The sequence below is a fragment of the Glycine max genome, chromosome 2 (genome assembly GCF_000004515.6).
Source record: "Glycine max cultivar Williams 82 chromosome 2, Glycine_max_v4.0, whole genome shotgun sequence".
NCBI lineage: Eukaryota > Viridiplantae > Streptophyta > Magnoliopsida > Fabales > Fabaceae > Glycine > Glycine max.
This window is the reverse complement of record NC_016089.4, coordinates 42602558-42615226: the sequence shown is the minus strand read 5'-3', so window position 1 is coordinate 42615226 and position 12669 is coordinate 42602558.

The window sequence follows — 12669 nt, the reverse complement described above, 5'->3', positions numbered from 1 at the left end:
TCTTTGAATTCCCGTATCAGGGTGTCATATGCCTCTGAAAATGCCGTCATTCTAAATGCAAAACAGTGGAATTCGGACAGAATGTTTTTGCAACTTTTTCTTGTAAAATGATTTAAGATTATAGAAATGGGGTCTTATTTTCACGGTTAAAAAACAAGAATAGGTACTCCATTGGTGTATCCACCTATAGTTTGGTATATATGAGAAATGCTAAACACACTTTTTAATTTCAAGACATTCTGTTGAACATATTTTTTTACTGAGTTATTTTGAAAATCAAGTGAGTCTCACTTTTTATTTGATGAGTTTTTGTCCTAATTTTGTAATCTTTAATAAAATTATTTATACTATATAAATTCTGAACTATGAAATCATACCCTATCATATCATCATATTAATTAGCCTTTTGCTCACGTGTCAACATATCGAAATTTCTACTTCCTAATATATATCAAAATTTTCCCATCACAATTGGTTTGCATCAAGGGTCAACTCTTAGCCCCTACCTTTTTACCTTAATTCTGGATGTCCTCACGGAACAAATCCAAGAGATAGCGCCGAGATGCATGCTTTTTGTAGATGACATAGTCCTCCTTGGAGAGTCGAGAGAGGAGTTGAATGAGAGGTTGGAAACTTGGAGACGAGCTCTAGAAACACATGGTTTTCGCCTAAGCAGAAGCAAATCGGAGTATATGGAATGTAAGTTCAACAAAAGAAGGAGGGTTTCTAACTCAGAGGTGAAAATAGGAGACCATATTATCCCTCAAGTCACACGGTTTAAATATCTTGGGTCTGTAATACAGGATGATGGAGAAATTGAAGGGGATGTGAATCATCGCATTCAAGCAGGATGGATGATCAAGCTAAAGGGAAAGTTTTATCGGACTGCGGTAAGACCGACGATTTTGTACGGAACAGAATGTTGGGCGGTCAAGAGCCAACATGAAAATAAAGTAGGAGTAGCGGAGATGAGGATGTTGCGGTGGATGTGTGGTAAGACTCGACAGGATAAAATTAGAAACGAAGCTATTAGAGAGAGGGTTGGAGTAGCGCCTATTGTAGAGAAGATGGTGGAAAATAGACTTAGGTGGTTTGGGCATGTAGAGAGAAGACCGGTAGACTCTGTAGTGAGGAGAGTAGACCAGATGGAGAGAAGGCAAACAATTCGAGGCAGAGGAAGACCCAAAAAGACTATAAGAGAGGTTATCAAAAAGGATTTCGAACTTAATGATTTGGATAGAAGTATGGTACTTGATAGAACATTATGGCGGAAGTTGATCCATGTAGCCGACCCCACCTAGTGGGATAAGGCGTTGTTGTTGTTGTTGTAATATATATCTCTTCTACTGAAATAGCATCTCATTGTTCCTGTAGACCTGAATTAACCACTATTTCAAGATAGTATTTCTTCTAACTTTTTCATTGGTATTATTTCTCTAGTTTTAATAAATAACAAAGAATATATTACTAGTACTCTTCATATTGATATTAGGAATTATTAGGCTTCACTTAGGAATTTGATGTCTCCCCTTAAGCTACACTAAATAGCAAGTTTTTATTGGAAAAAATAGTTATTAGATCATAAAGATGAAAGTTATATAATATTTGTCTTTTTACGTAACCAGAGGCATTTAATAAGGTGTATTTTGACACTCCAACAATACCTTGTTTATGAATATGAGGACCCTATAAACAAAGCATGTAGGACTGTAGGAGTGTGGGATTAAATATGTCAGCTTCAAAACTTGTACAAATTGCATGTCCATAGCTTGTGTTGTTGCACTATTGCAAAACATGCAGAAGTGTATAAGGCTATAACCCTAAGAGGAATTATTGTAACTTAAATTTATCTACCCATCAAGAAAGTTCTGGTTGTTGTCTGAGATGATATATGGGAAGCAATAAAGGAAGGTTGACATAAAGCCTACAACACGTAAAATAAATTAAAAAGAATTTTATTTAAAAATAAATAAAATTTTAGAAAAATAATGAGATTTTTATAATTAAATAAATAAGGAGAAATAATTTTATTAATTAAAATAATGATTTGAAGAAAAATAAAAAATAATATTTTATTTATCCATTTAATAGAGAGTAAAATAATCTTCTTGTTTATAAAATAATAAAATAAGAAAAAGCAGAGTAAGTGATAGACTGAGAGTACCCTAGATAAATAAACATATTAGGTGAGTTTTTATCTTTACGATACATCTCTACACTCCTTTCCTTTCAAATTCGTTTTTCCTTCTTTCTTTTCCAAAATCCTCTCTTTCTCCCGCATATGTCCCAATTTATCCCAGTAAAACTAAGATTTTGGACTTGTTAACCGTTAGATCGTCATGAAATTTTAATACTAGGTTTTAAACTAATTTTTGCACATCTTTACCTTTGGAATTTTTGAAATAATGTCTTTACTGAGAGAAATATCCCTCGCGCGTAGCTCTCATTTTCCCGCATACACCTAAACTTGTCCGAGTAAAATTAAAATCATGGACTCATTGACCATTGGATAACCATGAAATTTGAACAAAAAGTTTGAAATTCATTTCCCACATCTCCACCGTTGGGATTTGCAGAATAATATCTACGGAGGGAGAAATGATCATCACACGCAGACAGTACAATGAACGTTCTAATCCTTTCTCCTTCTTTCTATCACTTGGAAAACCTAGCAGAGCAACAGAGGAACAGTTTGGGAAATCTTAGAAAATTGCTAGAGATGCCTCTATAACTGTCGGACTACACTCTTGAGCTACTTAGAGGTAAGGGATGAGTTTATCGCAATTGGGGTTAGAATGAATATGTGTATGGATTCTTAAAGGATCAAATTTAGGTTTATTTTTGGATGTTTATTGTATTATAATTCTTCCTGTTTGATTATATTTTGTTTGTGTTTTGGATAAGACTTACTAGATTAACGTGATAAATTGTTATATTGGGATCATGAAATTGTGTATAAGTGGTAAATTGAATATGTGATGAATTGTGAGATAACATGTTGCTTTGAGATTATAACATTGTTATTGAGATTGAGTATAAGTGTAAAGTTGAATATGTGATAATTTATTAGATACATGTAAACATGTGATAATAGATTATGACATGTTAAATTGTAGACATGAAATATAATTGTGAATAAATGTGTGATTAATACTTGATATGATAATTACTTGTGTTGTGAGTTGTGAGTTATACAATGACCCAACTAGTGTTTACCTTAAGAAAAATATTTATGCGTGAGGTGTTAAAATGAAAGTGTAAGGTTCCAAGTTAGGAACCTAAGGTGTTAAATTGTAGCGCAATGCATAAGGTGTTAAAAGGAAAGTGTAGGGTTTGAAGTTAGGAACCTAGGGTGTTAAATTGTAACGCAATGTGTTAAACATATTTGAAAACAAGTGTGAGATCGTGGGTATTGTATAATTTATGAGTAGTGTCTGGGTGCAAAAGTTGTTTTAGGGGTTGGACCTGAATCAGGAAGGTGAAGACCTAACGAATTTTTCATAGTCTAGACCTTAGGAATAAATACACTCGGTTTGAGTGCTCCTTTAAACCTATGTTGATCCCATATGGTTGAAATATTCTTACAAAACAGAGTGACCCTGACTAGTCACCTTATGATTTTACCTAGTGAGAGTGACCTGACATATTGTGTGGTGTGTCTTGTTATGTACTCTTAGGCGCTTTGATATTGTTTTTCACTAACATGATACCACATTGTATATAAGATTGAGTCTTAGTGTATCTGTTACATAACGTTTGTGTAATGATCATTGTGACTGTAGAAGTAAAACTTCCAAGATTATTTTAATGATGCCAAAGATTATTAAAGATCCATTCAAACAAGATTAAAGAATCAAGAAGATTCAAGTGAAGAATCAAGAGAAGACTCAAGATATGCAAGAACCTCAAGAAAAGCATCAAGGTAAGTTAAAAAGAATTTTTCAAAGAAAAGATTGAACAACACAAAATTGTCCAAGAGAATTTTTCAAGAAATATCTTTTACTAGAGTTTTTACTCTCTGGTAATCAATTACCATAAGGTAGTAATCAGTTACCAGAAGCCCAAAACATTTTATAACTGATTTACAAAGTAGTAATTGATTACTATGGACATGTAATCGATTACCATTGTCTTGTAACGTTCAAAAATATTTTCAAAATAGTGTAATCGATTACACAATATTTGTAATCGATTACTAGTGGTTTTTGAACGTTGGATTTCAAACCTCAACATGAAGAGTCACAAGTTTTGATAAAATAAATTGTGTATGGTAATCGATTACCAGTGATTGATTTTGAAGAAATTGCCAAGCGTCACAACTTTCAAAGTGACTGGTTTTGAAAAAATTGTCAAGAGTCACAACTTTTAAAGTAATTGATTTTGAAGAAATTGTCAAGAGTCACAACTTTTTAAAGTGACTAGTTTTGAAGAAATTATCAAAAGTCACAACTTGTAACATGGCTTCTTCAAGAGCCATCAAATGGCTATAAATATGTGATCATGGCACGAATTTCAAACAACTGATTTCTCAACATCTTTCTAAGAGTTTTTGTTCAACATTTTCTTTTTCAAGAAAAGTTCATTGGGCAAAAACTTGAACTATTCTATTTTCTTTCTCTCTTTCATTCTTACTAAAAGCTTTTCAAGAGACCGACCCTTGGTTGTAAAAGTTTTCAAGAGACAGTCTACTTGGTTGAATTACTGGACACAAAGGAGTAACGTCTTTTGGGGTTCATTGCAAGAAGTGGAATTTGTTTGAGGACTGGACGTAAGCACGGGTTGTGGCCGAACCAGTATAAATTCGGTTTTGCATTCTCTCTTCTGTTAATCTCTTTTACTTTCTGTTGTGTTTATATTTTTTTAAGGTTATCTCTCCTTATTTGTTATTCGAGTAACTTATAATTAAAGAAATAATTGAATCCATGGAATATCTAAGTAAGAGAAATTTTCAATTAGGAATAGTCAACGAAATCTTAATTTAATCCTCTTATTCTTAAAATTTCTGAGGCCATGTGATACCCTCTACCCTCACAAATAACAAATAAAAGGAAATAAAATCATGCGGATTTTTTTTAAAAACACATTGACTTTAAATTGATTTCAAAAGGTAAAGGGTTCGCATTCACTTAATGAAAACATAGTAGAAATTGTTCGAATAAAAACAACAAAGTTATCCCGACTCAAAACAAGGTCATCCATGCTAAATAAATAAAAAAACTAAAACAATAAACATAACACAATTATATCGTTTACGGAAAATATAACATGCGAAGTAAAATTCGATGCCCCAATGTCACACTTATCAGAGCATGTCTCTAACACAGACTAAGTCTCTTCGGCTCTATCATGGAACTCATTATATGATGACTCACTTGAAACAAAATGGCAATCAGCCCAAACACAAACACACACCGAGAGTGAGTTATCACATTCGTATATAATAAAACATTAGAGCATTTGGAACATATAATACTTAAAGATGAATTTATATAAATAACATCACTTTACAAAATCACTCACATTATTCACACCCATTTGAGTTCACACACTCTAGGTAATAACATCAAACCACAATTGTTAACTCAATGAAAGTCAAACATAAGCGTTATGCAACAAATACACTAGACTCAAGCCTATATGCAATGTGGTACCATTTTTCAGTGAAAAACCTCGTCGGCGCCTAGGAGTACATGGCAGGACATGCCTCACAATGGGTAAGTCAGGTCACTCTCACTAAGTGAAATCATAGGGAGACCAGTCAGGGTCACACTGTTGTGCGAGAATGCTCCAACCATGTGGGATCGGCACCGGCTTAAAGGAGCACTCAAACCGGATGACCCCCAAGGTCTACACTCGAAAGAGTCCGTCAGGGTCTCTCCCTTCTGATTTAGGTACAACAAAAAAAAAACATTTGAACACACAAATTCTACCTATGAATTATGCAATTCCCACAACTACTGAATTGTTTTCAAAATCTCAATTATATATATATATATATTCATAATTATATTTTAACTCAATGCGCCTCAAGTGATTAAACTCGTCGGGTTTCCACAGTGGATCTCATCACAACTCATCATGCGTTAGCTCGTCGCTCTTAAAGGATCTTACAGTTGTGTGATTACATAATTCATGGCTCACAACTCAAAACATACAACATCTCAACAATCATGTAATTCACAATCCATTACGTATCAAATAATTGTCACTTACACACAATCTCAATCACAATTTCATAATAAAATAATTTATCGCATCCTATGCATCCTACACATATCATTCAATAGTAACATTTGCTTGACACAAAAAAATAAATATAAATTAAACCGATAATATCTATAAAGTCACAACAATAATCACTATGAAACAATAATATCTATAACTTTATTTTTATTTATTCATTATTATTATTATTACACATCACAGTGAAAGTGCATACTTGGAATACACTAAGCCAAAAATAAATAGAGTACTAACCATTTTTTTATACTTCCAAATGTTTCTTAATGCTCAAATATATTAATTCAACAAAATAATAATAAATTATTATTAAGAAATAATTTTACAACAATATTTAATTTATTATTATACAGATCTAACATATACAACTAAAAAGAAATAAACTAATAATTTCACAACACTATTTAATTTATTTCTGAAAATCAATGAACAACAGTTTCACAACAATATTTAATTTATAATATTAAACATATCAGTTTACACAAAAAAAAATAGCTTTCTTACATATGTATTTGATATATACAATATAATAATTTTTTTCTAAAAAAAAACTTACTTTATTATTAATTGTATTTGCTAAACAAATATTAAAACAAGTAACTAAAAAGAAGAATTTGTACCTGCCACTTCCAAAATAAAAACAAAAGAAGTGGTTATAAAATCTGTTATATAAAATTAATGGCCACTTTATTAGGTACCAACCAAATAAAATCAATTAAATCCATTAATTAGTACATTCAAAAGCTTTTATTTAAAAAAAAACATCTCAATTAACGTGAGCGTCAATCTTCTCATCTTCTTTCTTTTCAAAAAAAAAAATTAAAATGAAACCAACAGAGGAATTCCTTAACCCCAGTCCCTCACCAAAAAAAAATGATCAAGCTTCAATTCTTACAACAAACTTTTGTGTGCAACTCAAAATATTACCTTACAAAAATCAAATAACTAAGATTAAAATTAAATAAAAAGAAACAAAACACAACACTGTTTTATCCATGCTTGGTGATATGATAATAATAACTAATAATAATAGTAACTATACACATTAATATTTAGGAATATGTGTATCTACTAAAAAAAAATCTGATTTCACTAGGTGATTAGATATAATTCAAAATTCGTCATATACACATCCGGGCAAACTTGGGTAAGCAATTCATATAATTCATATAATGTGCCTACATATACGATCATTATTATGTAATTTAAATTGAAATCAAAATATTGAAACAAGAAAATAATTCACATGAAATCAAAACTTGCAATATATGTAAGTAAATCAAATTTGTAAAAGTGAAATTCAATCACAGTGACAAGCATAAATTTGGGAAAAACAGTTAAGAAACCATCCAAAATAATCCAAAATTGATCCTCTAGGGATCCCTATACATGTTCATTCTAATCACCAAGTGTGAGTAACTCATCCATTACCTCGATGTAGTCGCTCAAACGTTCTCCATTAGCAATTGTGGCGTCTCTAGTGCTCTCTAAAGCTCCTCCTCCGATTGTTCTGTTAGGATTCTTGTGCGTCAAAAGAAGAAGAAAGGAACAAAATGTGTTTTCTAAAAGCTACTCTAGGTTAACATTTGACTTATATAATGGGAAATTATGACCTATTTAGTTTTACTTATTTATTTATTATTTTTTTTATTTTATAAGAAACTTAAAAAAAAAAACACGACTGTTACAGGCCACTTGTCCAACAGTGACTTGCTATGTGATAATGGATAATGATTTGTGTAAGATGTTGTGTTGTACTTGAGATTTGTTGTTTTGAACACTTGATTAATGTGAATGTGTGAAATGTAATTTTTTTTATTAAATCCTTAGGACAAGTGATGTTAGACAATGAGTGATAAAATGTCGTGAATTGTGCTAAATTGAGCTTGCTATACTTATACTATATGATATGTATGTCTACATGTTATCCCGCTTCTCTCTATTAGCTAGGAATGTGATAACTCAGCCCTCTGTGTCGTTTGTGTTTGAATCATGTGATGATCTCGAACCTTGTATTTGTGGGAGCAGATGACTATGTGGATTGCTCTAAGGAATCTTATACTGGAGGACGTTACGACACGATGCTCTGATGGAATGTGACATTGGGACATAAATTTCTATTTTAATTGCATAATGTTCTAAACATGTTATTTTATGTTATTCTACTGCTTAACTTGTTTCCTTTTGTAAAAATTGGATGACCTTGTTTAGGATCAGAGATATTTTCATATCCTTGTTTAGAATATTTTTTTTTTATAAAAGGTAAGATTATCCCGGCTCAAAACAAGGTCGCCCACTCTAAATAAATAATAAAAAGAAACTAAAGTAGAAAAGTATAACACAATTATATCATTCAGTAAATCATAACATGTGAAAATCATAATATGCGAAGTAAAATCCTATGCCTCAATGTCACACTTATCAGAGCATATCCCTATCACAGACTAAGTCTCTCCATCTCTAGCATGTGACTCATCATATGAAGGCTCACCTGAAACAAAGTGGCAATCAGCCCAAACACAAACACACACCGGGAGTGAGTTATCACATTCGTATATAATAAAACATTAGAGCATGTAAAACATATAACACTTAAAGCCGAATTTATATAAATAACATTACTGCACAAAATCGCACACATTATTCACACCCATTCAAGTTTACACACTCCATAAAATAACATCAACCACAATTGTTAACTCAATGAAATTCAAACACAAGCGTTATGCAACAATTATACTAAGACTCAAGCCTATATGTAAATGTGGTACCATGTCAGTGAAAAACAACACTGGGACGCTTAGGAGTACATGACAAAGCACACCACACAATGGGTATACTCGGTCACTCTCACTAAGTAACATCATAAGGTGACCAGTCAGGGTTACTCTGTTTTGCGAGAATGCCCCAACCACATGGGATCAACATGGGTTTAAAGGAGCACTCAAACCGAGTATCTTTACCCCCAAGGCCTAGACTCCGAAGAATTCGTTTGGGCCTCACCTTCCTGATTCAAGTCCAACCCCTAAAATATATTTTTTTTTGCACGCAGACACTGTTTATGAGTTATATAATACCCACGACCTCACTCTTATATTTCAAACATATTTAACAAATTGCGCTATAGTTTAACCCTTGAGGATCCTAACTAGGAATCCTACAATTTCCTTTAACACTGCGCATAAAAGTTCTCTCAAGATAAACACTGGTCGGGTTACTGTATAACTCATAACTCACATGATAAGTAATATCACTACAAATATCAATCACACGCTCATTCACAACCATATTTCATGTCTAGAGTTTAACATTTCACACTTTAACTAATTACAAAATATACTCAACAATTAAATAACAATGTATCATAATAATAATAACATACAATATTTAACTTCAAGGCTTATAAACAAATAACTATAAAATACACGTAAAATATATATATAAGTATATTATATTCAATATATATATATATATATATATATATATATATAACATATAAAAAGTATTAAATGTATATTAATATAAAATAATCACAATAATATCAAATATATCATTAAGTAAATACAAATTATATATAACAATAAAATATATACTCATATTGATTTCTATGAACAACATGTATACCTATATTCTAAATATATTTCAACTAAGTTACCAACATCAAGAAAATGCCTAATTACAATGTGAATACAACTTTAGTTAATTTCTTTAAATGATTTTAGCCAATTCGATTATCCAACAATCCCTACACATATGAATTCCATGACGAGAAATCACCCACGTGAAATAAAATATAAAGTTTGTAAAAAAAATAGTATCAATATATATGTACACGTATACACTGCGGTGTGAAAAAAAAATAAAAAAAACAAGATTGAAAGGCCAACATATCTGATATAAACAAAATCACCACCACACAATTTTTATGCTAATTATAAAGAATTCTAATTCCTAAGGTACACACCTAACACAGGAACACATCAATTCTACAGCAAACTCGCAACAGAACACCAATTGGTTCATCAAACACACTCAATCCGTGATTAAACATGAAAACATAATTAAATTCATAAACACCCCAAAATAACCCAAAAATTGATCCTCTAGGGATCTCTACACATGTTCATTCTAATCCCCAAGCGTGAGTAACTCATCCCTTACCTCAATGTAGTCGCTTAAATGTTCTCTGTTAGCAATGGTGGCGTCTCTGGTGCTCTCTAGAGCTCTTCCTTTGGTTGCTCTGTTAGGGTTCTTGTGCGTCAAAAAAGAAGAAAGGAACAGAATGTGTTTTCTAAAAAGTTGCTCTAGGTTAACATTTGACTTATATAGTGGGAATTTACGACCTAATAATTTATTTATTTATTTATTTTACTTATTTATTTATTTATTTATTAATTTATTAATTACTTATTAAAAGTTACGGAAAGTTACGGTTTTTACAAAGGCGGTTTTCACATCTATTTGATGTAGCTCCAAGTCATAATGGGCTACTAATGCCATGATAATCCTGAAAGAATCCTTTCGTGAGACCAGTAAAATGTCTCTTTATAATCAATGTCATTTTTCTGAGTAAATTCTTTAGCAACAAGTCTAGCCTTGTAACGTTCAAGGTTGCCGTGAGAGTCACGTTTAGTCTTGAAGACCCACTTACAACCAACTCTCTTACAACCCTTTGGTAATTCTACAAGGTCCTCAACACCATTATGTTCCATGGAATTTATCTCTTCTTTCATGGCATTGAACAACTTCTCTGAATTATCACAACTTATAGCTTGTGAAAACGAAACTGGATCATTATCATTAATGCTTAAGTTTGTTTATGTTTCATGTAAGTATACCAAATAGTCACTCGAAATAGCTGGTCTTCTTTCTCTTTGAGACCTCCTTTTTTTTTGGGAAAAATGTAAATTATATTAAACCCAAAATGATACGACAATAAACGGGACATACCCCGCAACTAGAGAAAATCAAAAGCCTCCCTAATACAAGAAGGCCTATATCAAGATGCTAAAACAAATGCAACAGGTGCGCTTGTCTATACATAAGAAACTTAATCTTGCTAATAACCTCTATTACAGAAAATTGATAATCTTCAAAAATCAGCTTGTTCCTAGACAGCCAGATACAGTAGACTGTAATTGCTATAGCCAGACAACGTAATTTTCCTTGAACACCTGATGTGGATCTGCCCCTAATTAAAGAGTCAGTAATGCGCTGTAAAGAAGTGAAATGCCTACGGAAAGGAGCCAAATCACGAATGTGAGCCCAAACTTGGAGAGATTTCCTGCAAGAAAAGAACAAATGAGCATTTAACTCAGCCTCATTTGAACATAAAGGGCAGAGGAAACCCTTGTTCAAAAAAGCAATTTTGTCAAGAGTAAGCAGCTGGTTCCTTTTAACAAGCCACAGAATGAAAGACATCTTAGGGGGGATTGCTGGGTTCCATATAACAGAACACCAACTAACAGTAGGCTTGACATCTCTAATGTATTCATAGACTTTGCCAACAAGCAATTGTTCATTGGTGCTCCAAGATTGAATCCTCTTTTTGGCCTCTTCCGTACTTAGCTCTTTGGAGATAATAAAGTCCCTTATTTGAATGATGAAGAAGTATTGTAATTCCACACATCGCTCCCTTTGAAATAGTAATGGTGAACCCACCGAACCCATAGAGAATCTTTCTTACAATGAAAGTTCCACAGGATACGGGAAAGAAGCGCAAGGTTCCAGTCCTTGAGATTAAAAAGGCCTAAACCCCCTTTTTTTTTCGGAGAACAAACTACTGACCAAGCAACCAAGGGCTTGTTTTTGCCAATATCCGCTTTGCCCCACAGAAAATTACGGCACGAAGCATTGATTCGGTCCAGAACAGATTGCGACAAAGGAAAAATCCCCATCCAGAAATTCATAATTCTTTGAATAACTGTTCTGATCAACTCTAACTTACCTGCATAAGATAAAGACTTTTTGCTCCATCCCTGAATCAGGCCAGTAATCTTGGAAAGCAAAGGAGCATAATGACATACATTTAATCTAGATGATAAAAGGGGAACACCCAAGTATCTAAAAGGGAAGTCACCCAAGCTAAATCCAGTAAGCTGTTGAATATGAGAAAGCTCATGAGGCCTAATACCGGCTGAGTATATGGCAGATTTATCAGAGCTGATGGAAAGCCCTGAAACCCTACAGAAGTGCTGAAGCTTGGCAAACATAGTTGAGACAGAAGGGATATCTCCTCTAGATAGAAGCATAATATCATCTGCAAAAGCCAAATGAGATAGCTGAATACCTGCACAATTGGGATGAAATTTAAAATTGGCATCATCTTTGAGGTTGCTCATATCTCTGGAAAAGTACTCCAAACAGAGCACAAACAGATCAGGGGAGAGAGGATCCCCTTGTCTAAGACCCCGTTGTCCTTTGAAGTGA